We start from the raw sequence: 23,906 nt of genomic DNA on the forward strand, positions 1-23,906 counted from the left end.
GTTGGAAATAGTAAAATATTAATACATATTTATTATGGTATGAGATTATGTAGTTTAGGACTCAGATCAAGATGGTTATTCAGTGATCTCCCACAAATATACCACATAAACATTTTTCAGAAACCAAAAAACTTGATAGGAGAAAATAAATGAGGTGTATGAAAAGAAAAGAAAGCAGGTGAGTTTCTGTTTTTATGATAATATAAAGAAAAGACACATTGAAAGAGAGAAGAAAATAAGAGTTGTGCATTCCCTAAATCTAAGAAGCCCAGCATGAAGAAAGACACATTCTTCTTGGGGAATGGAAAGGTAATTAAGTCCAGGCCTTAGAATTGAAACTCAGAACTAGGCAGGTGCCCAGTAGAGCCCAACAATCCTTGTTCCCATGATAGTAACCTCAGATGGAGATCAGGAACTATGTTTAGTTGGGCAGCAAAGAGACTGTCTCCACCCCAACTGTTCCAAGATGTCTCCACAGAAAGAAAATCAAGACTCCATTTGCTAAGTAACAGGACACAAGAGCAGAAACAGGATTTTGTCTTAAAGCACAATTCCAGGCCCACCATTGTGATACTCTGAACTCAGTAGGAATTAGAGGCCTTAAATGTAGACTGACCTCATAGAGAGAGCAAGACTGTATGCTGGTGGGGCAGACTCAAGAAGAGTCTATGGCTGGTTGCAGGAGTCGTGGGCCATGAGTCTACCTCAGCAGTAGGCAGCTCATAACACTGAGGACTTTGGTCCCTCTCCATTCTGTGTTGCTTTGGCAGGCTGAGGCCTCAGTGTGTGACATATCTTTGCAGCATTTCTGACCACAGGATCACCCTCCTTGTTCCTTCTCAAAGCCCCAGGAAGCACACAATGGAGAGAGTTAAGTCTCTCCTTGGGGGTAAAAATTTAGTTGGGTGCCTGAATTTGACCTGGACCCTTGAGCTCTTGTCATTACATATTATAATACAGATTTCAAAGATGAAAGGTAAAGAGTCCAACGGAATCAAGAGAAATGAAATAAACAACACATACGAGTGTCCTAATTCACCTGACAATGATTTCCTAACAAGAAACATGTAGACAAGAAGTGAGTGCCATTAAAGTCTCATAGAACTGAAGGAAAAATATGCCAATAAAAAATACAAAACACAGCAAATGTTCTTTACAAATAAATAAGTATAAAGACATTATCAGACAGCTCCCCCCGCCAAGTAACCATAAAGTATAGCAATCCTCTGCTGAGCATATATCCCTAGGAAATGAAGTCAGGATGTTGAAGAGACCTCTATACTCCCAAGTTTATGGCAGCACTACTGACAGTAGCTAAGAAAGGGAAACAATCTAAGTGTCCATCAACTAATAAATGGACACAATGAAGTACATTTACATAATAGAATACTCTAGCCAAAAAAAAGAGAAAGAACAAAAAAGAAAAAAACAAAAGAAATGAAATCCTTTCATTGGCTGCAGCATGCTAGGCTAAATGAAATACAAGAAGGGGAAGAAGAACAAAGGTCTCACTATATGTCAAATCTGAAAGAGTTCACCTCATGGAAGTTTAGAAGTTTAGACTAGAATTGTAATTACCATAAGCTGGAAAGTGTAGGGGTTAGAAATGGAAGGCCACAGGTTTTACTTAGGAATAAGAAATTCTGGTGCACCATTGTACAGGTGGGTGATAACAAGATTGAACTTTATTTCAAAAGCAAGAATAGAACATACTGGAGATTTTCACAAGAGTAAATGAACAGTGTTTGAGGAAATAAGACTATACACACACACACACATCAAAAGATCTATTTACTTCATTAATAGGTATACTATTTCTGTTTGAGGTATTGTTTGAAATAAGTTTAATATAAATGAAAAAAGGAGAAAAATGCTACAGGTGACAAGATATGGAGGAAGATTATACAGTTTATATGTGATAGATGCCATAACACAATGTATCCTTGAAGCAAAGGATCAGACAAGCATAGATCTGACTGCAATTTTTAATTTACTCTAGGGAGAATGAGTCATATGAATCAGTGGACTTCTGCAGATACAAATTTTCTTTCCTTTCAATCAGGTCTCTCATAAATTTCAAATGGCTTAATTTTTTTTTTCTTTTTGTCTGCATTATTTTTTGAAATATTCATACCCATCATCTAAAAACATTTCTGGAACATGTCAAATTCTGGACAGACATTAGTACTTTGAATTAGAAAACATGGAAGCAGACTCTCAATACTCTCTTCAGACCTGGGTGGAAAGTTTACATTGTGGCTCCTTTGAAACCCCTCTTCCCCATTTTATCCCTTCCTGATCACAGGCATTTTTGCCCATTTCTGGGCTTCCAATGATCACTCTTCTTGACCTCTATTATGCCTTGAAGGAAGGTCATGCTCCCTCCTCTGGCTTTCAGAGATGACTGAGAAGCCCAAGAATACAGGGCAAGTTTGGTCTTCAAGGAAGACACTGGGATCTGTGTGTACTTCTACCTGGCCAAATCCACATCTGATGAATTCATTCCCATCTACTTAGGTGACACAGTTCTGTGCCCTAAAGAGAATAATAGGATTGTGGAGTGATGGACAATGAGACAGGTAGATACAGAAACAAGGCTTATGATCAAAGCCCTGGAGATTTTGTTATATGCAGATGAGTCCCAGCCACAGGAAGGGTGGAGAAGACAATCTTGATCTTAGTGGAATAAACAAAGGTGTGATCTTGATGAGGATGTTGGAAATCAACCTGGCCTCCCTGCCACTTTTGTCTACCTGGATAAATTTGAGCCCCAAAATTCTAATAGTGATGGAAAGTGAGAAAGGCCATTTCAAGAAGCTGAAAGAGTCCTATATCCTAAATGATGCAATACAGAGAATTAGGGACTTGCCCAGAGCTTCTGCAGGTAGAAAAGAGTAGTTTTCTGAAGATCAGGTGCCTACAAACTCTCCTGGGGCTTGACTGAATATTTTTGTAAATGAACCCAGTTTGTAAAGTGGAGGCCACCTCTGTGAAATAAGAGTAGAGATGAGGCATAAAGGCACAGGATATAGCAGGGCTCATTGAGGGAGTAGCAGGGGAGACCAAGAAAGGAGGGAGCTGAAGTGAGAGGAGCTATCACTGAGAGGCATAATTCAGGTCACAGTGGGTCTGGATACCATTGTATCTCTAATCTCTAACAAGTCTCTTATTCTTTCCAAGTTCTGTCTTCTCTGTCATGTCTTCAATAGTATATCAATAGTACATCAGTTTTAGTAATTTTTAACACATTTAACACTGTCAACAGGTTTCATCACTGGAGAGCTTTAACTTAGCTATGAAAAAGAATATTATGTTGAGGTATTTAGGGTACTGGAGAATTCAGATAGAGAGGTTTAGAAAGGGAGATTGAGTCTAAGAGTGGATTTAGGATAAATATCATGGTATCTCATTCATTTATACACGAAACACCTACACCCAGACATTGCCTGGGAGCTGCCCATCTGTGTCCCTATAAGAGAAGCCACCAAAAGAGTCCATTTGCTGGTATGTGCTAAACACATACTCTGCACCTTCAGTTCTCTTTACTGCCAATCTTTCAAGTGTCTTAGGGCACAGAGAAGCACCTTTTTTTTTTTTTTTTTGATTGGTTACTTTGGGCCTTGGTGCATCCTTCTTTTGGCCTGAAGCACAAGTGTGTCACTATCTCTTCTGATTTATGGCACAAAAAGTAGAATTTGTTTTCTAGTGTGCAAGATGTATATGTCAAATCTTAAGATTTTAAAGTTACTTTTAATTTTTGTTGTGTTGGCCCGTAAGAGTTTTTATGGAATTTGATTAATTGTATAAATTATCTATTCAGTGATTCTTGGTAAAATTGCTCTTTGTCTGCTATTTCTCCTACATACAAATAAGTTCTGATATATTTTAGATGACAGATTTCCTTTTAAAAAAAACAAGGTTATGGAGAGTAGCCTACAGTGTCAGCCAAGTCTTCACACTAAAATTCATCCCCTGTCCTTAGATGAGTCAGGCACAATTTGGGTGAGGACCTCAAGTCATTCAGGCTCTGTTGTGGCCCTCCTGTGGAGAAAGGTTTAGCAAAACACAGAAAAAAAATGTTTATATTGTTTCAAATAAACATATGGGGGGCTCTGGTGAACCCAAAATCTATTTCCCTATATGACAATCTCCATGGAATTATTTCAATATTATGACTTGTTCAGATACTGAAAGGTCCTTACTATGCCTCATGTAATTTCAATTGGTGGTCATGATTGAAACAACATGCAACCAAGAGGAAAAATAAAGAACTCCTACATTTTTCTTTTTCTTTTCATGTGGTTGTCATCAATCACTTCTTAATCTCTAGGGACTAAAGCAAATTTGCCTCCTTCTACCAATCTTACTACTCCTGTAACAGTTGATCAGACTGGGACGTGGCTCTGTTCTCTAAGTGTAATTTCTCAGAGGAGATTCAAAAATCTTCACTGAAGCATCCCGGATTTAGAAGAGCCAGTTATTATAGGAGAAAGGAAGTGGAGAATTTTCATCCTTCTGATATTCATTGAATTCTTCAATTATTTTCTAAAGTCTCTCACTCAAATTCTTAATCTAACCTGACTTGTGTCCTCAGAAGAAGGGAGACATATAGACAGACACAGAGAAGAGAGATAGGTAAGCAGAGAGGAAGCATCCAAAGTGATGCTTCTATGAGCCAAGGCACACCAAGGATTATCATTGACCAGGAGAAGTGAGGGTGGAGCGAGGAAGGATCCCCTCTGATAGTCTCCAGAGAAGGAGCCAACCCTACTGACACTCTCAATACCACTTCCATCCTCCACAACTATGAGATAGTGAAATTCTGTTTAAAAGCAAAATAATCATCAACAATAATATTAATTCCTTACCCAATTCTAGACCAATGAAAAGATTTGTATTATACCACATAATTGAAGGACTTTAGTCAATATGGAAAAGTCATGTTAGAGGACTTACTGAAAATTTTATGTTAATGGAAAGCTCTAGAATGGGTCTTTATAATCCACTCTGATATGTTTTAAGACCAGGTATCATTTTTTTCTCCATTTGTGACTCTTTTTGACATCTACATATTTGACTATACAGGACAATATCAAATAGAGACTAATTTTCTTTTATTTAATATCTATCCCTAAATTTTCTAACATTATAAATATTTATATAGTCTAATAATTTAAAATATTATTATTAAAATTAAATGTAGGTATATGAATGATTTTATAAGTACTAAATTTCACATACATATATACATGTAAGTGTATGTGTGTTTGAATCTGTATCTGTATTCAATTTCAATTCACTCTAAGCCTATTATTTCATAAAAATATAATTCTTAATAATTTTTATCATATTTCATACATAATGTCTACCTTCACAACAGTTTTCTGCATATGTCCTTGTAACATGGACTGACTTATTATTCTTTGTGAAATTTTAAGTTCTATAGAAAATAGAATTACCAAGTTGGATATTGACCTGTGTTTTAGAAAATAAGTGCATTTGCTAAAGAAAACAGAATTATCCATTAAAAGGATACTACATTTAATAAACATCTTCATAAAATTACTGTAGTTGTATTTACACAAATTCCACAGATTTGCTCATCTTAATGTTCTGCTGAGCATCATACTTCTGAGATTTCTTCCTCTGGGGAGTCAGTTCATCACTGGGTTCACTTGATGTGCTCATTCACACTATTCCACTCTCCCTGATTATAGTGGTGAGCCGATAACATAGACAGAGTCAGTTAAATCCTTTGCCCTGAATTTACCTTATTTGAAATACAAGAGTGCACCAGGACTCACATTTCTCAACTGTCTGAAAAAGATATTTTTGAGGAGCAAAGACAAAAAAAGCAATGATTTTGAAGAACCATGGGAGATGGGGGTTCCTAAAAGCAGCAGGTCACCATTCCTCATACTTTCCCTTTAGATGTCCATGTCAGCTCTGCCAATCTATTTGAGTTGGTTTGCCTCATATGGTTTTGTTTTCTTATTCTTTAATTTTATGTTTGGTAGATGTATCCACAATTCTTGATCAGATTATTTTATTGCAATCTAATATATATATATATATATATATATATATATATATATATTTATATATATATATATATATATCACTTTTTAAAAATTCAGTGTATGCTCATTGTTGGGAGCTTGAGTTGTACGTGCACAACTGACAGAAAAAGGGAAATATAACCTGAAGATGACAGCCTCCAAGTTGAGACAGACACCTGAGTCTGAATTGTTTGTAATGTGAATCTTCAGTAAGAGAATTAACATTGAATATTATATTTAATGTTTTATTTCTCAAAAAGTCCTCAGACATTAGGTGTGTTTCATATTATGCCTCAAAGATCAAATTAGAAGTTTCCAATATAAATAAATGCTGTTTATAGATGAAAAGCTGCACAGCAGTTATCTCAAAAGACTGTAAAAACAGACATTCTGAATAAATTTCAAGTTAGACCTCTTAAATACTGTTCACGTCTTCATATGTTTCATTCCCTATGAATCAAGAAGAAGGGCTACTCTGAACAAATAATTGGCAATTATGTGTCCACACACTAGAGGCCCAGATCTCAACATTCATACTTCTAAGATTTCAAGATTATAGATTGTGCAAACTGACTGGTAGGTTGAATAGGGAAACTTTTTTTTATATGAGAATATATTCTGTATGAGCAAGACAAGTGAAAGAAAGAGTGAAAAATACCTTCACACAAGTCTTATGAATAAATGTCCTTGAAACATGGACTGACTTATTGTGGTACTATTTACCTCAACTGCTTGGTAATACAGATGAGGAAAAAAAATTATTTTTGTCTCCATATCCCTTTATAACATTGACATATTACAAAAACTGATATGTATTTCTGCAAATAAAACTAATGAGGATTTCTAGACTACTATCATATAAGAATTTCCTATTTACTGAAGAACTGTGGAGTATAATAATACACACCATCATTATGGTTTATAGAATGATGTATACCTGCTTCTGAACCACACTTTGACTGTTGTTTTTATATTTCATTAAGTGTAGCAGAGGAAATGATATCCCAAGAATAACTACATTTTGTGTTGATGGTAGCTGGCTCTAATTTCTAATTTCACATCTTTTTCAAAAAATTGTTCCAAGGGATTTTGGGTATATGTTACTTTATAATACAATACCCAAAACATAATAAATCTTTAATGTATTTTTATTTTTATTTATTCATTGCTTTCTTTTAATTGATTTTATTTTTTAAAATATATGACAGTGGAATGCATTACAATTATTATTACACATATATACCACAATTTTTCATATCTCTGTATATAAAATATGTTGAAACCCATTTTTTGTCTTCATACATGTACTTTGGATAATGAGTCCATCACATTCCACCATCCTTGCTAATGCCCTGCCCCCTCCCTTTCCCTCCCTCTTCCCTATCTAGAATTCATCTATTCTTCCCTACTCCACTATGAGTCAGCCTCCATATATCAGAGAAAACATTCAGCATATTTTTTTTGGGGGGATTGGCTAACTTCACTTAGCATTATCTTCTCTAACTCCATCCATTTACCGGCAAATGCCATGATTTTAGTCTCTTTTATTTCTGAATAAAATTCCATTGTATATATATGCCACATTTTTTTATCCATTCATTTGTTGAAAGACATCTAGGTTGGCTCCACAGTTTAGCTATTGTGAATTGTGCTGCTATAAATATTGATGTGGCTGTGTCTTAATAGTATGCTGTTTTTAAGTCCTTTGAGTATAGTCCAAGGAGAGGGATAGCTGGGTCAAGTGATGGTTCCATTCCCAGATTTCCAAGGAATCTCCATACTGCTTCTTTAATGCATTTTTAAAGATAAATAAATGTATTGCTGACTTTCAATAGTACTGCTTTCTGAACACCTCAGGATCTCTGTTCAGCACAATGACAGATGTTCAGTTGATGGTCTGAGTACATGTACTATATTAATTTTATTCTTCATTCTCTCAGGCTGGATTAGATCCCTCTGGTCTGTGTAGAGTAGAAGAGTAAAGGTGAAATCTACATGAGAGATCTATCTCTTTATCTGAAATGCTTCCAATTTTTATTAATGGAATTTATACAAAAATTTCTTGCAAAGATTTGATAATTTAATAGAATTCAGTGCCTAAAACAAACATACCATCCTAACATTTCAGTCAGAGGACAAACACTGTGCTCAGATACCCCAGTGGATTGTCTTAGATAGAACTTGAATGTAATGTTATTCTACCTCAACTGAGACATTCTAACACTTGGATACTAGAAATGGGCAAAATACAGTTAATTAAAAAAAAGAGAAAAAGAAAGAGGACTAGTGGCACTTCAGGCATGTTTGTGTTTTTATCTGAGCTGAAACTACAATCAGTCATGCAAACCTGATGGTCCTCCCTGGTGATACTTATTTTGAACTTCAATTTGAAAGTGACTGAGTGGAAACTAGAATTCACAGAGAAGAGGACCTGGCTGCCTCCACAGGCAGAGACTACAGGCAGCCAGGTTTCTATTCTAGAGGCTGGTCTTTAGTTTTCCTGTCACTGGATGACTGTATTTGTGGCTGATTTTATGATGTGCCTGCCGGTCTCATATTCTTTAAAACATAACCTTCTAAAGATTAGTGATTTCAGTTTGAAATCTGTGTATCTGCATTTTGACTCTATAAGTAAGGTACACTATATTACTCCTCTATAATAATGAAATAAATTAAAATTACCATTGCAATAACACTTCAGGAATCCACACTTCATGTTATTGCATCAGTTTCAGAGAGAAAAGGGAGTATTCCAATTTTACATAATAATTTTTAAAAGGTAGATTAATGTTTTTGATGTTTGGTTGTTTACTTAGGGGGAAAATTAATGAAATTAATGAACATGCTATTCTCTTGAGAAAGATTCCTTGCAGAATTTCTTCACTACAAAAAATTACTATTATATTATAATTTCACATCTGTAAGTAGATGCCTCCCCAGAGGTCTGAACACATACTCAAAATCACTTCCTGATCAGCTTCAATAGATGCATAATGGATTCTTCAAACTCTGTTTATTAGAAAAAAATAATTCCATAAAAAAACACAAACAAAAAATGCTCAAATCTCTGGATAACATCTGTTCATAGTTTAAATGGCAATTCAGTCTTCTTTAATGGGAAGGATGATGTAAAGAATCCTGATTATTTTGTCACAATAACCAGGTTTCTATCTCACCTATGTAGTGGTATTTTTTCTCATCTCTAAGTTGAAAATAAATATCAATTGTCGGTTTTGGACACATATTGGAATTTTTCATTCATTAACAAATGTTATCTTAGTTAGAATTATTATCTGTAAATCTGTGAATTGGAAGTTTCAGGGCATAAAATAGTAAAAAATTAATCCTAATCCTCAGAGAATAGATACAGATTCTATACAAAGAAAAAGGAGAATACAGTATCAAAGAAAGTCAAAAAACACACAGATACATTTATAATATAAAGAATAATATGTTCCTATAAAAGAAAAATCCATTTTTACATGATCTATATCTATATATCTCTATATACACACATTTCTGGGAAACACACATATTCATGTATGTACAGGTATGTGCATGGGAGAGTGTATACATTCATATCATGAAACAGCAATTTAGAAAGCACATTACAAATTCATTCTCCAAAATTTATCTTCAGACACTTGATCATAGAATTCATATTCTAGCACCACAAATTGAATCCACACCCCACACTACAACCCTGGAAAATGAAAAGATTTCACAGCATAACCTGTGAATTGTAGCTTCCTCCTTCTATTTGCTGGTATTTGTTGTTGTTTGTTTTTTCTCCCATAGGATTTGTGCATCTGGTTGGAGGATACGGACCTTGCTCTGGGAGAGTGGAAGTGAATTCTGGAGGAGAGTGGATCCCAGTATCTGATGGGAATTTCACATTAGCCACAGCCCAGGTCATCTGTGCAGAGCTGGGCTGTGGCAAGGCTGCATCTGTCCTGGGGAACCTGCCCTTCAGAGAGGACAGTGAACAGATCTGGGCTGAAGAGTTCCAGTGTGAGGGGAAGGAGCCTGAGCTCTGGTTCTGCCCCAGAGTACCCTGTCCTGAAGGCAGCTGCCCCCACAAAGGAGCTGTGCAAGTTGTCTGCTCAGGTGAGACAACAGGACTTTAACCTCCAACCACGCTCTGTGGGGATAATAAAAATATGTGATATTGCTAAACCCTGTCTTCTACCAGGATATACAGATGTTCGGCTCATGAAAAATGGCAGTTCTCAGTGTGAGGGTCAAGTGGAGATGAAGACCTCTGGAGGCTGGAGAACACTCTGTGCCTCCCACTGGAATATGGCCAATGCCAATGTTGTTTGTCGTCAGCTGGGCTGTGGAGTCGCCATCTCCACCCCAAAGGGAGAGTACTTTGTGGAAGGAGGAGATGAGATCTGGAGAGACCGATTTCACTGCTCAGGGTCTGAGTCCTTCCTGTGGAATTGTCCTGTGACTGCCCTGGGTGTTCCTGCCTGTGCCCATGGAAACACAGCCTCTGTGGTCTGCTCAGGTAAGAGAGGTCAGGGCTGACTGGTACTTGAGTGACTTGTCTCTAAGAGGAGAGAGTATGGAGAGCTGACTTCAAAAATGAGACATTTTGTGGTGAATTGGGATTCTTATTATCATTCCTCTTTCAGCCCTTTCAAGAAATATTAAGAGGATTGGTTTTAAATAGGCATTATAATTTATTGAAATTAATGGATAACACTATATAACAACGAATGACAGCTCTGTCATGTTCCTCACTTTGGACTATTAGAGAGCATCAGCAGCTCCCAGATGTCACCTGCACATCCCTCCAGTCATTGTGCCCTTCTGCCCTCCAAAGAAGACCACTCTAACTTTTGCTGCCAAAGAATTTTTTTTTCCAGGTTTTGAGCTTTATGTAAAATCATGTACCATGTTCCTTGTTGTGTCTACTTTGAATCAACATAACATTTAGAATTCACCTATGCTTTTATTTTTAGCTCGGCCTCATTTATTTTTATTGCTGTAGAGTTTTCTCCTAAATAACCACAGGATCATGTATTGATTCATTCAAATGATATGGAGATTTGAGTATCTGAAATAATGATCCTACATATTACCATGCCAATATTGTTTGGTGCAAATATGAGTATATTAATATACATTTTAATACTTTCTTTTAATTTTTCCTCTCTTAATATTGTCTTCATTTAGGGATCAAATTCTTCTTCTTGATGAAGCACAGTGTATAAATATTTCCCATCCATACACAGAGTGTCCTAAAGTCCTTTTTTTTTTTTTTTTTTTTTTTTTTTTGGTACTGGGGATTGACCTCAGAAGCACTGGATCACGGGATCACATCCCCAGCCCTGTTTTGAATTTTATTTAGAGACAGGGTCTTACTGAGTTGTTTAGTGCCTCACCATTGCTGAGGCTGGCTTCGAACTTGCAATCCTCCTGTCTCAACCTCCCAAACCACTGAAATTATAGGCGTGCACTAGTGCACTTCTCTCTATTGTCCTTTTAAATATAACTTTACTACCGTAGATTATAAAAATGTTCTCCAATAGTGTCTTATACATCTTTAGTTACTTTTAATTTATATGTAATTTCACAATCTTTCTGGGGTCAGTATTGTATATAGTGTGTGTGATGCTAGAAATGTTTCATATTATTGTTTGGATATCCAATTGACTCAGAATTATTACTGAAAAGGCTTTTCCCCACTGCTGTGTCACCTTTGAAATATACAGGGTATAGATATTTCTGATTCCTGCTATATACTCTATTTGATTTTGTTCTGTCATTTTCTAGGACTGTAGCCATGCATATTCCCTTAGTTATCATAACTTTAGAGCATGTCTGATTAACTTTTTTTAAAGATTTCTTTAAAGTAACTGCTCTAATTGTGTTGTTTTTCCTGCCCAGTGCATTGATCATACTTGATTTTATGCATTTCACATACATATTATAAACAACTTCATGCATTTATCTTTTATTTGTATTTATTTTATTTTATAAATAATTTATTTATTTTTTACTTATATGTGACAGTAGAATGCATTGCAATTCTTATTACACATACAGAGCACAAGTTTTCATATCTCTGGTTGTATACAAAGTATATTCACACCAATTTGTGTCTTCACACATGCACTTTGGATAATCATGATCATCACATTCCACCATCATTTCTAACCCCATGTCCTTTCCCTTCCACTCCAACTCCTCTGCCCAATCTAGAGTTTGTTCCTCCCATGCTCCCTCCCCCTATTCCACTATGAATCAACCTCCTTATGTCAAAGAAAACATTTGGCATTTGTTTTTTTGGATTTGGCTAATTTCACTTAGCATTATCTTTTCTAACTCCATCCATTTACCTGTAAATGCCATGATTTTATTCTCTTTTATTGCTGAGTAATATTCCATTGTGTATATATGCCACATTTTTTTATTCATTCATCTATTGAAGGGCATCTAGTTGGCTCCACAGTTTAGCTTTTGTGAATTGTGCTGCTATAAACATTGCCATGGCTGTGTCCCTGAGTATGCTGTTTTTAAGTCCTTTGGGTAAAGAAGAAGGTGAGGGATAGCTGGGTCAAGTGGATGTGAAGACCTCTGGAGGCTGCAGAACACTCTGTGCCTCCCACTGAAATATGGCCAAAGCCAATGTAGTTTGCCATTAGCTGATCTGTGGTACAGAGGTGAATCTCCAGTACCAAATGGTGGTTCCATTTCCAATTTTCCAAGAAGTCTCCATACTGCTTTCCATATTTACTGCACGAGTTTGCAGCCCCACCAGCAGTGTATGAGTGTACATTTTCCCCACATCCTTGCCAACACTTATTGTTGTTTGTCTTCATAATAGCTGCCATTCCGACTGGAGTGAGATGAAGTCTTAGAGTGGTTTTGATTTGCATTTCTCTAATTGCTAGTGATAATGAACATCTTTTTATATATTTGTTGATTGATTGTATATCATACTCTGAGAAGTGTGTGTTCAGGTCTTTGGTCATTTGTTGATTGGGTTATTTGTTTGTTTGTTTGTTTGTTTGTTTTGTGTCTTTTTCTTGGTGTTTAGATTTTTGAGTTCTTTATACACCCTAGAGATTAGTGCTCTATCTGATGTGTGAGGAGTAAAAACTTGCTCCCAAGAAGTAGGCTCTCTATTCGCCTCACAGATTTTTTTTTTGGCTTTATTTTGCTGAGAAGAAACTTTTTAGTTTGAATCCATCCCATTTATTAATTCTTGATTTTAATTCTTGAGGCAAAGGAGTCTTATTAAGGAAGTTGAGACCTAATCCCACATGATGGAGATGAGGGACTACTCTTTCTTCTATTAGAATCAGGGTCTCTGATTGTATTCCTAAGTCCTTGATCCATGTTGAGTTGAGCTTTGTGCATGGTGAGAGATAGGGGTTTGATTTCACTTTGTTGATACATTTAATACAATAAAATCAAGGTGATATTAAATTGAGTTTGGATTTGATCTAAACATCAAAATGGAGCTAGTTGACTTACAATGTATATCTCTAATTTCTTTTAGCAATTATAGAGAATTTTTACTAGTTATACTCTTGGTGTTTTATGTTTTTGATGCTATTAGTGTTTCTTTTAATGAAATATCCTAGTAATTAATTCTGCTAATGTTTTAGATAGTATTTACTTGCTGTGACAAAAAGGTCTTATAAGAACAATTTTAGGAGGTAAAGTTTATATTGATGTTCACAGTTTCAGAGGTCTCAGTCCTTAGACAGCCTACTATATTCCTTTGGCCTCAAGGTAAGGCACAATATCATGGTAGAAGAATGTAACAAGAAAAAACAGGTCAGCAGATGGCCACCAGAAGCAGAAATAGGGAGAACTCTGCTCAACAAGGACAACTTATAAACCCAAAGACACATACCCAGGCACCTACCTCATCAAACCACAGCCTACAATTACCTCCCAGTTAAAACTATCAGAGGATTAATGTGCTGATTGGGTTAAGGCTCTCATAACATACATCTCACTTTTAAACTTTCTTACACTGTCTCATGCATGAGCTTTTGGGGACACCCAATATCTAAACCATAACAATTAGTTTTCACATTTGGTTATTTGTGGTTTTGTTTTCCTTTTTTCTCCATCATTTATTTTCACTTTTTTAATAATTTGAGAATTCTGAATAAGCTTCAAGGATAAGATAAAATTCCCAGGTAACCTGACAGAGATTCCTCAATGCTATTATTTTTCTATATTCTCGCCTCCTTCTGCCATATTTATCCCTGGATATATAAAATATTTCTGAGTGACTATTAACATTAGGTGGATAAGATGATATGTTCCTTTAATCTTCCAATATTTTCAAGATTTTTTTAGATAACCACAATGTCATTGCCAAATTCCATAAATTAACTCTCTTGTCTTCTGTGTATGATGAAGAACATGTGGTACTTGTCTTTCTGTGTTTGGGTAATGCACTTAACATGATGTCCTACAATTTCATCCATTTGATGCAAAAAGTAGAACTTCATTCTTTTTTATGGCTGTATTTATATCACATTTTCTTTATGAATTTCTCTTTCATTATGCACCTGATTCCTATGGTAGAATTACCTGATTCCATATGGTAGCTATTGTGAATAGTGCCACAATAAACATGGAAATGTATGATTGCTGTTTCACAGTGATGTAATTGTCCTGGTTGCTATTGCTTTTTAATGCATTATTCCCACCCCATCACCTCCCAAAATAGCAACACAAATAAAAATATTTTGTTTTGCCCATAGTTTCAAGATTCATAAATTTAGCAAGGATTCTTGGCAGTTGCCTCTTATGGTCTCTCATGAGGTTACACTTGGATCTCATCTGCAGCTCAGGTCATTGTAGACTTGACCAAGCTGGGAATCCAGGACAGTTCATTCACATGGCTGGTAGCTTGAAGTTCAACTGGGGCTGCTGACAGAACAACCTTCAAATGCTCTCTCCCACATAATAGTTTCTACAGAGTAGATTTCCCATTAAAAAAACATCCTACTAAGTCAAGAGGAGGAGGCAGGACTTTTGTAGGAAGGTTCTCAAGTCAAGCTGTGCTGGCTTCACCACATTCTGTTGTTATAGACAACTTACTACTGTTAGCCCAGATTGGAGGGCAGGAGGAATGGACTGTACAGGTCAATAGAACTTGACACAGATTTTGTGGGTATTTTCAAAAACTAAAATTGTATTAAATATCTCACTTTGTTTATTTTCTAATTTGTATTTTTGTGCGATCAACTATGGCTTTAATACCTAAAACTTGAAGAGTATTTAGGATGGTAGGTTTTCTCACTATTGCTCTTAGTATCCTATTATATTCCTTATGTGTTTGTCTTTCTGTTCTTCACTCTGTATTTTTCCACTTCTTTTCCATTTTGGGTTTACCTACAGTGTTGTTAGACTCATCCTCTGGTTTCTTATTTTTAGCTACTGACTTTGTATTGGTTCTTTTAAATTTTATTGACTCTCAGTCATTTATTTGATTTTTGTTATCATTTCTCTAACACTATGCCCATATTGTCATTTATTTATTCATGACTATTTGAATTACCTATAAGGTAATTCACCAATACTGCTCTCTTAATATGTTTTCTTTTTTTCTACTTTTTTCATTTTATTTTATTCATAAACTCTTTAATATGTGCGGTTGTTTGTTTTTCTTTCTTTTGACAAACATTGTATTTGAAAAAGCAACTATCCTACAAAAACTTCAAAAAAGATTTTATTTAACTTCTTCAGTTCACATTATTTCAGGTAGATCACCTTATTCAAAAAGAATTGAAGTGTTGAGATACTGGGCACCATATCTCTTACAAAAATTCTTTTACAAAATATGATACATTTTCCAGTTGTTTAATATGATTCTTCCTCTTTGGCCCAACCTAAATTTTACTTGTGTACTCCAGTAAAAAACTGGCAAACATGCTGAGATTTTCAGAGTCTCACCTACTACCATTGAATGGTCAAATGCCTCCAGGGAAAAATCACTGATTCTAATTTTTACTTTTCTCTGAACTTGACTCCTAAGTCTTGCTTCCCTGGGAACTATGAAATACTTTCCAACAGCACTGCTGTATTCACACTTTGCTAATGTCATTCCTGGGACTGTAGAAGATTTACACTTCATTTAACTAAGAGAAAAGTGTGTTAGAAGCAGAAGCAGAATCCTTGAATAGAAGATAGGAAATTACTGATTGTGGGCTATAGTTTTCAGATTTCATCACTGGATGATTGTCAAGTTTAAATCAATTTTCTGCTTCTAACCCCTTTGGTAGGAAACCAGAAGCAGATGCTACCCCAGTGCAATGACTCCTGGTCAGACCCAGCAGGCTCTGCAGCCTCAGAGGGCCATACTGCCAACTGCTCAGGTGAGCAAGGACCCCAGCACCAGAACCTTCCCAAATCCTGTATAACTGCCCACTGACATGACCCTGTCTCTCCTCAGACAGCAGAGAGCTCCGCCTGATGGACGGGGGAAGTCACTGCACAGGGAGAGTGGAGATCCTGCAGCAGGGCTCCTGGGGCTCCATCTGTGATGACAGCTGGGACCTGAGTGATGCCCACGTGGTGTGCAGACAGCTGGGCTGTGGAGTGGCCCTGGAGGCCACCATCTCTGCTCACTTTGGAGAGGGATCAGGGCCCATCTGGCTGGATGAGCTGAACTGCACAGGAGAGGAGACCCATGTGTGGCAGTGCCCTTCCCAGGGCTTGGGGAAGCACAACTGCAGTCACAAGAAGGATGCAGGGGTCATCTGCTCAGGTCTGTTTACAGACTGGGAGGTCTGGGAGGATGTGCAGGATGGTGTCTGAGCATTGTACAGGGGTTGGGACAGGGCAGAGGGGAAGGACAATTCTTGTCCTTCCAAAAGAGAACATGGGGTGTTTCTGTTTTCTGCTGTAGCAGCTGAGCTTCTGCTCCTTCCTTCCCAGCACTGTCCCCTGACACAGTCATTCTCTACAATATCCATTAAAAGTAGTCATCACTCTTCTGTGACCTGTGGGTGCAACATCCTGACCCACTGAATTAGATTTCTATTTCTGCTCTAACAAGTTACCATAGACTGAATGACTCTAAATAACACATATATGTCATCCTATGGTGTGTAGATTAGAATTTTTAACAAGGTCTATATGGGCTACAAACAACATGTGAGCAGGTTGTAACACCTAAAGCTTTGGGAAGACTCATTTTCTTCCTTTTGAAGCATCTAGCATTTGACTGAATTCCGTCTCATGGCTTCTTTTTTCTTCAAAATGACAACAGGGCAATACTCTGATCATCTTTTCATATTCACATCTCCCTATGATGAGCCGCGAAAGAGTCATCTGATTTTGATGATAGACTTCTGGGATATGATTAGATTGCACTCAGCTACTAATCCAGGCTGATCCAGAATAATCCACAAAAGGATCTTTTCTTAATTGTGTCTTAAAAGCACTTTGGCAATGAGGTAAAATATCCACACACTCCCAAGATCAGGCAGTGGACAGTCTGTGCAGCCTGTCCAGGCAGTGGACAGCCTGTCCACTCTGTTCAGCCTCCTTTTCTTGGATCTGTCAGATGGTTTGTCAGGTAGTAAATTAAGTTTCTTTTCCACAGAGCCCCCAGGTCACTGTTCCTCCTGTTCATTTGCTTATATTACATTGTTGTAGAAACAGAAAGAGAGGTACAAGTTAGCAAAACAAGTTAAAGGGACAAAACTTGCAGTCTTCCACCTAGTGGACATTTCTTCAGCAGAGTCAGCCATGAACACTCACTACTTAGGAATAAAGAAAAAAAAAAGCAGCAGTTAGATTTGAATACTCCCTGACCCCTGTTTTCCTCCTCTTGATTTTAGACTTCCTGGCTCTCAGGCTGGTGAGCGAGGACCAGGAGTGTGCTGGGTGGCTGGAGATTTTCTACAACAACACCTGGGGCAGTATATGCCAAAGCCCCATGGAACCTGTGACCTTGTCTCTGATCTGCAGACAGCTTGGCTGTGGGGATACTGGGACTCTGGATTTCTTGGTATCCTCGAGGGAAGGTTCTAGACCCCGCTGGGTGGATGGAATTCACTGTCGAAAAACTGACACCTCTCTCTGGCAGTGTCCTTCTGACCCCTGGAAACATCAATCTTGCTCACCAAAGGAGGAAGCTCATATCACATGTACAGGTGACCGACTGTCTACTTCTATGAGTCTTTCCTATACCTATAGGTTGTTGTCAGGAAAGGTTCATATATTTAAAAATAATGGATGCGTTGAAATAAGTCTACAACATGAATCCTGGTTAGAGATTACTTGACTCACCTGTTGGAATCCTGTTTCAAGGCACATGTGAGAAAACCAGCAAAGATAGCGATTTATATGAAAAGTACCAGATATCGAACTTAGCATATGGGAGCATAAAGTTACACTCTGATGCACATTCTTAGCAATTAGCTAATGCAGTCTTACATTGTATTAATTACTCTGTATTTCCTTAGTGAGATGGTGAATGATTGAATCTCAGTAATATACATTGTTTGCTATGAGTTATCACTTCGTTTCCCACTATTACCACACATAATGAAGATTAATCATCACATTAAAGGCTTGGTAGGCATTATGGTGATCATTTGTTTCAGATGAGGAAAATGAGGTTTGGAGTAAGCACTTCATCTTTCTCACACTTTCAATTAAGTGAATGGCAACTTGGGGAATTCAATACAATGGGCTGTTCATTCTGGAATCCATTACAGCAGTCAGACAACCTCTCAGATTAGTTTGTTGATGATAAGTAATTGGGTGATTTGTAGGTAGAAACAATTCCAGGCAGGAAAAGAGACACATGAAGAACACTCCTGCTCTCATGGAGTTTTCACTAAGCCTGATGACACACACCATGCATGAAGCTTATTGTCACAAAGGCATGGTAGGTGCTGTACAAATACATGCATTGAGGAAGAGAGAAACCATATTTAGGTTGAGAAAGAAAGGAGGAGAAGAGGTGCAATGCAAGAAGAAAGTAGAGCATTTTTTTCAGTGTAATTACTGAGGTAAAAAGAGCATGATGACCTTCAGTTACTGATGCAGTCTCATCCTGAGCAGAGCAGGAGAAGGATGGAGAAGAGCAATGCCTAATTACCTGCATGGGTAAGAAGAGCTCAACACGTCTACCACACATGACCCAATAACGATCTTGTTGAAAAGCTGTTTCTTAGTCTTCTCCTCTGGCACATCATGAGGAAGTGCTATGAGATGAGGGGCCTGGTCTCCCCTCATTTTCTTCTTGAATTGATCTCCTTACAGTGCCAGTGGTCTTGGTTGTTACTGTTCCTCTGAGCCATATGCTACTGCAAACTAAGGTGCCCACTTCCTCCCTGTCTCAGGAAACATTAATGGGGCCTGAAGGAAATTGGTGCCTAATGTCTTCTAACTTCTTACGAACTATAATGTAGGGCTGGAGTTGTGGCTCAGAGGTAGAACACTTGCCTAGCACACACAAGGTTCTGGGTTCAATCTTTAGCACCACATAAAAATAATGAGATAAAATAAAGGTATTGTGTCCAACTACAACTAAAAACTAAATATTTTTTAAAAAAGAACTGTAATGTGTAATGCGTCCTTCCGATTCATGCTCTGATAAAAAACTTTCTAACCTCTAAAAACCATGATTTCCTTATTAGTAGGAGGCTCTGCATTTCCTTTTAAACATGCAATCTTTTTCTGGCCAAATCAGAGAATATTTTTTCATCACCTTTTCATTTCCAACAATTTCTTTCCTTTTTCTCCACATCCAACGACATTAAATTTGCCCCATGAGGTGACACCAGCCACCACTTCTGTTGGTGTCACTCTCCAGCCTGGTCACTCCCCATCATCCAGGAAGGCTGCAGTACCAGGCTCACCAGGCTCCTCTGTCTCCTGTTCCTGGTGCTGCCAGGATCCTTGAACACAACTGAGATAGCATCCTGGGCCTTTCCTTTCCTGATTTTATACCTTTGAAATGCTCCCCCACACCCATCTCCATCTATAGCCACCCTTTTGACTATCACTAACTGCCCAGCTTGGGATCTTGATGGCGTTGTTCACTTCTCTGACTTTTGCTTCTTCTCCTTATCACACATATTCATGATGCACCTTTTCCAGATATTTTATCCTCATGCAGATTCTAAATGTTTTCCCTTATCAGTTTTTCAGTTTTCCACTCTCCTCATGATCATACATGTTCTTTTTACCCTGATTAAATGAAGTAATATACATTATAGTCATCCTCCTTCATTACACCCAACTCCCTAGTCTCTTCTGTAATTCAAAGATAAGAATAGTATTACCTCTCACTTAATCCCATCAGAAGATTAATTCACCAATTGGATTAAGGCTTATGAGAGTCTTAACTCTTATAACCCAATCATTTCTTCCCTAAAACTTTTACATTGTCTTATCAAGAGCTTTTCTGGGCACCTCACATTCAAACCATAACACTCATCAAGGCTTGAGCAGGACTAGGTCATGGTAATATTAAGGGACAACCTCACTCTTATGGCTAGAGGTATAGTTCAGTGGCACAGCACACCCAAAACTGTTCAAGGTTCTTGGCTTCATCACGATTATATATGAGAAAGAAGAAAATGAATAACAGCAGTAGCTACCACAGACACATAAATCAGCTATAAAAATACTATAAAATATAGTAATAATCAATTAAAATCAATAACAACTAAAGGATAAATATAGAATGAACAAGAAAGTAAATTAATAAAAGGAAAAATAATTCAAAAAGGAAGAAACTCATAGAGAAGAAGAAAAAATAACAAGAAAATCATTTTATATAAAAAGATGAGAAAGAAATTTTCATTTAAAGAATTTTAAAATGCATCAAATATATTCTAATAAGGTAAATATATTAATGTAGATATTTAAAAAATTAAAAAAAAAAACGTAAAAATACTCCCAGACAAAAATTTTTGTAAAAAATTCTCCCAGACAAAATCCTTGCATACAGACACCTCTTTCCTGGTCATTTAGAACCTCTTTCCTGGTTATTTAACATATGAATCCAGCAGGTGTCACTGCCGGGTTCAGGGGTCACTCTAGGAAAACTGGGCTGACTAGGCTGCGCAAAAATAACCACACAAGAGACACAAATACCTTTTTCTTTGGGGTCTCTGTGATGGCTCCTCTGACCTTAAGGGTCCTCAGGAAGAGAGAGAGTGAGAGCATGTGCTGACCCCTTTTATTGATGAGAAGCTATTCAAATGAGGCAAGGGGTCAGGTTTCAAGGGCCTGAATCTATCTTCATGATGTCCACTGTCAGCAAGTTGACTGACACCTGGGTAGGCCACACCCAAGGGCACAGTAAGAGAAGGGGACACACACAAGGCACTTCCATGGAAGATTCTATCCTAAACAGGGCAAGGGGTTATATTACCAAGGAACAGGTGAGCATAGCTTCACCCATGGGGCTGTAGCAAGACACAGCCATACTGGAGACACCAAACCTCAAACCCAAGAAGGGTAGGAAAGCTCTGCCACATTTCTGCGACTGAGTGCCTCAGCACCCAGCTGCGGAGTGTGACTCAGTCACGTGTAAGGTTGGTCTCCCACATGTCCCAAGGCTAAAAAAGAAGCCAACTGTAGCTCCTCTGATTTCCATCATAATGAACTAGGAGCAGGTGTGGTGGAGCACACCTGTAATCCTAGCAGCTCAGGAGGCTGAGACAGGAGAATTGCTAGTTCAAAGCCAGCCTCAGCAACAGCCAGATGAGACACTAAGCAACTCAATGAGATTCTGTCTCTCTATAAAATACAGAATAAGACTGGGGATGTGGCTGAGCAATCAGGTGCCAGTGATTTGTGGACCCACCTGGTGGGCACACACTTGTGCCAGGGACCTAGTGCTCTTGGGGTCTAGCCAAGTGTCCTAGCCAAGGTGAGTCTCTGGAATTCCTGTGAAAAGTGGTGCAAGCAATCAAACTACTGAGCAGGAATGGAGTGAATCATCAGATTTGATCTCTGAGCTTTCAATCCAGGCCTCTCTGTGCAGCCACATGAGGTTGGAATCACTTCTTTTCACATAGAGAAGGACCACGTGTCAATGAGGCTTCTAGTCCTTTCTCTGCCGCTCAGTGTGTTTGTGGAAGTCAGTCTTCCTATCTGAGACTGTAAGTGTTCACATCTTCCATCCAGCTTTTGTGAGGGATTACCAAAGGACCTGTGTATTACAATGAATCCATTTTATAATTCCAGCACAGTTTTGCCCCTACAATAGTACCCTTCTCAAGATGGTCCCCAGTTATAACATTCTGAGAGCTTGCTGAGCAATGTGATAAATTTATTCTCAAAATCTGTCTTGTTATATGGAAGGTGTCCATCTCAGAACAACAACCCAAATTTGATCTAAAACTTGTGTAAGAACAATGTGTTTCTCCCACAGGTAAGACAGCTGGAGTTGAAGTTGAAAATTGCTTTGTATTTTCTCTGGGCTGCCTAATGCTTCTCCATTTTGTCAACATTTCTCATCATTTCTTCATTGGTTCCCAGTTTTCTTCCTCTTTCTCTTCTCAAAATACATTTTCTCCTGTGTTCTCTGGCTCTTTTCACTCACAGAGTCACAAAAAGTGTACTTCTATTCTGCTTTTGCCTCCTCCTCAAGAACTCCTGGCAGGAAATCTAAGCACAAATTGGATATATTGGGAGGAATAAGTAACATTCTATGATTCCTAGTGGCATTTGGGCAATGTCAGTATCTGATATAATCTATTCAGGGAGGTTGCCCAATCTACCTAAAGTGAACATAAATTTAAAATTTAATATCTATATTTGAAATAGAAAGCCTAGAATCAATAGTGAAATATATTACATTAGCTATGTTTTGTCTTATGATCCATTCACTTTTCAGTCTTAATTCCTGAATAATTTCATTCCCCCCCCCTGGATTCATGGCTGTCACCTGAGACTTCTGATGATCTCATCCCCATTTCCTACCCCATGTGCTCTCATCCTTCCAAATCTCAGACCATGGATAGTCATGTGTATGTGCTTCACAAGAAACCAATTTGGATACTGGCCCATTCCTTCAGAAAAGACACTTTCAGCTAATCAAATTAAGAATCATTCAGAAAAAGATACTTTCAGCTACTCAAAATAGGAATCTTGGCATTTCTCAAATAGTTTTGTCACATCATATGCAGAATTCTACCAACAGCAAGTTTTACTCTGACCAGATCTACTTAATAACTTCTACCTGAGACTACTCACTTGATTATGTTGTGTTTGATTTCATTTCTTATTTTTTCACAATTAATTTTCTCAGGTTATGTTAGAAACTCAGACTTACCTGTTACCCTATTATAATGAATGATTCTATGTCTTGCTCAGTAAGTTCTGCATTCTGAAAGTACATGCTGCCAACTGCTTGGTTGGGAAGGCAGTACCACATGACAAGAGAACCCTTCCCATTCTCTTTTTAAATACAACCATTGACATGATTCTTTCTCTCAGAGAGCCCACAGCTCCGCCTGGTGGATGGTGGCAGTCGCTGTGCAGGCAGAGTGGAGATCATTCACCAGCATTCCTGGGGCACTGTCTGTGATGACAGCTGGGACCTGAATGATGCCCACGTGGTGTGCAGACAACTGGGCTGTGGAGTGGCCTTCAATGCCTTGCTCTATGCACAATTTGGAGAGGGATCTGGACCCATCTGGCTGACAAAGCTGGCGTGCACAGGGAAGGAGGACTATTTGTGGAATTGCCCTGCCCTGGGCTTGGGAAAGAACAACTGTGAGCACTATTATGATGCAGGAGTCATCTGCTCAGGTATGGTCAGTGTATTCTTCACTATCTAAGAGAATGGAAAGTTCCAGAAAGTAGTGCCTTATCTCTGGAGGAATAAGAGGT

General features: G+C 37.8%; 1 pseudogene; it reads left to right on the forward strand.

The window, feature by feature from the left end:
- The window catches only part of LOC113177481 (antigen WC1.1-like), a 210,489-nt pseudogene that overhangs the window by 111,737 nt on the left and 74,846 nt on the right, over nt 1-23,906 (forward strand).

This window comes from Urocitellus parryii, chromosome 5 (assembly GCF_045843805.1).
Source record: "Urocitellus parryii isolate mUroPar1 chromosome 5, mUroPar1.hap1, whole genome shotgun sequence".
NCBI classification, from domain to species: Eukaryota; Metazoa; Chordata; class Mammalia; order Rodentia; family Sciuridae; genus Urocitellus; species Urocitellus parryii.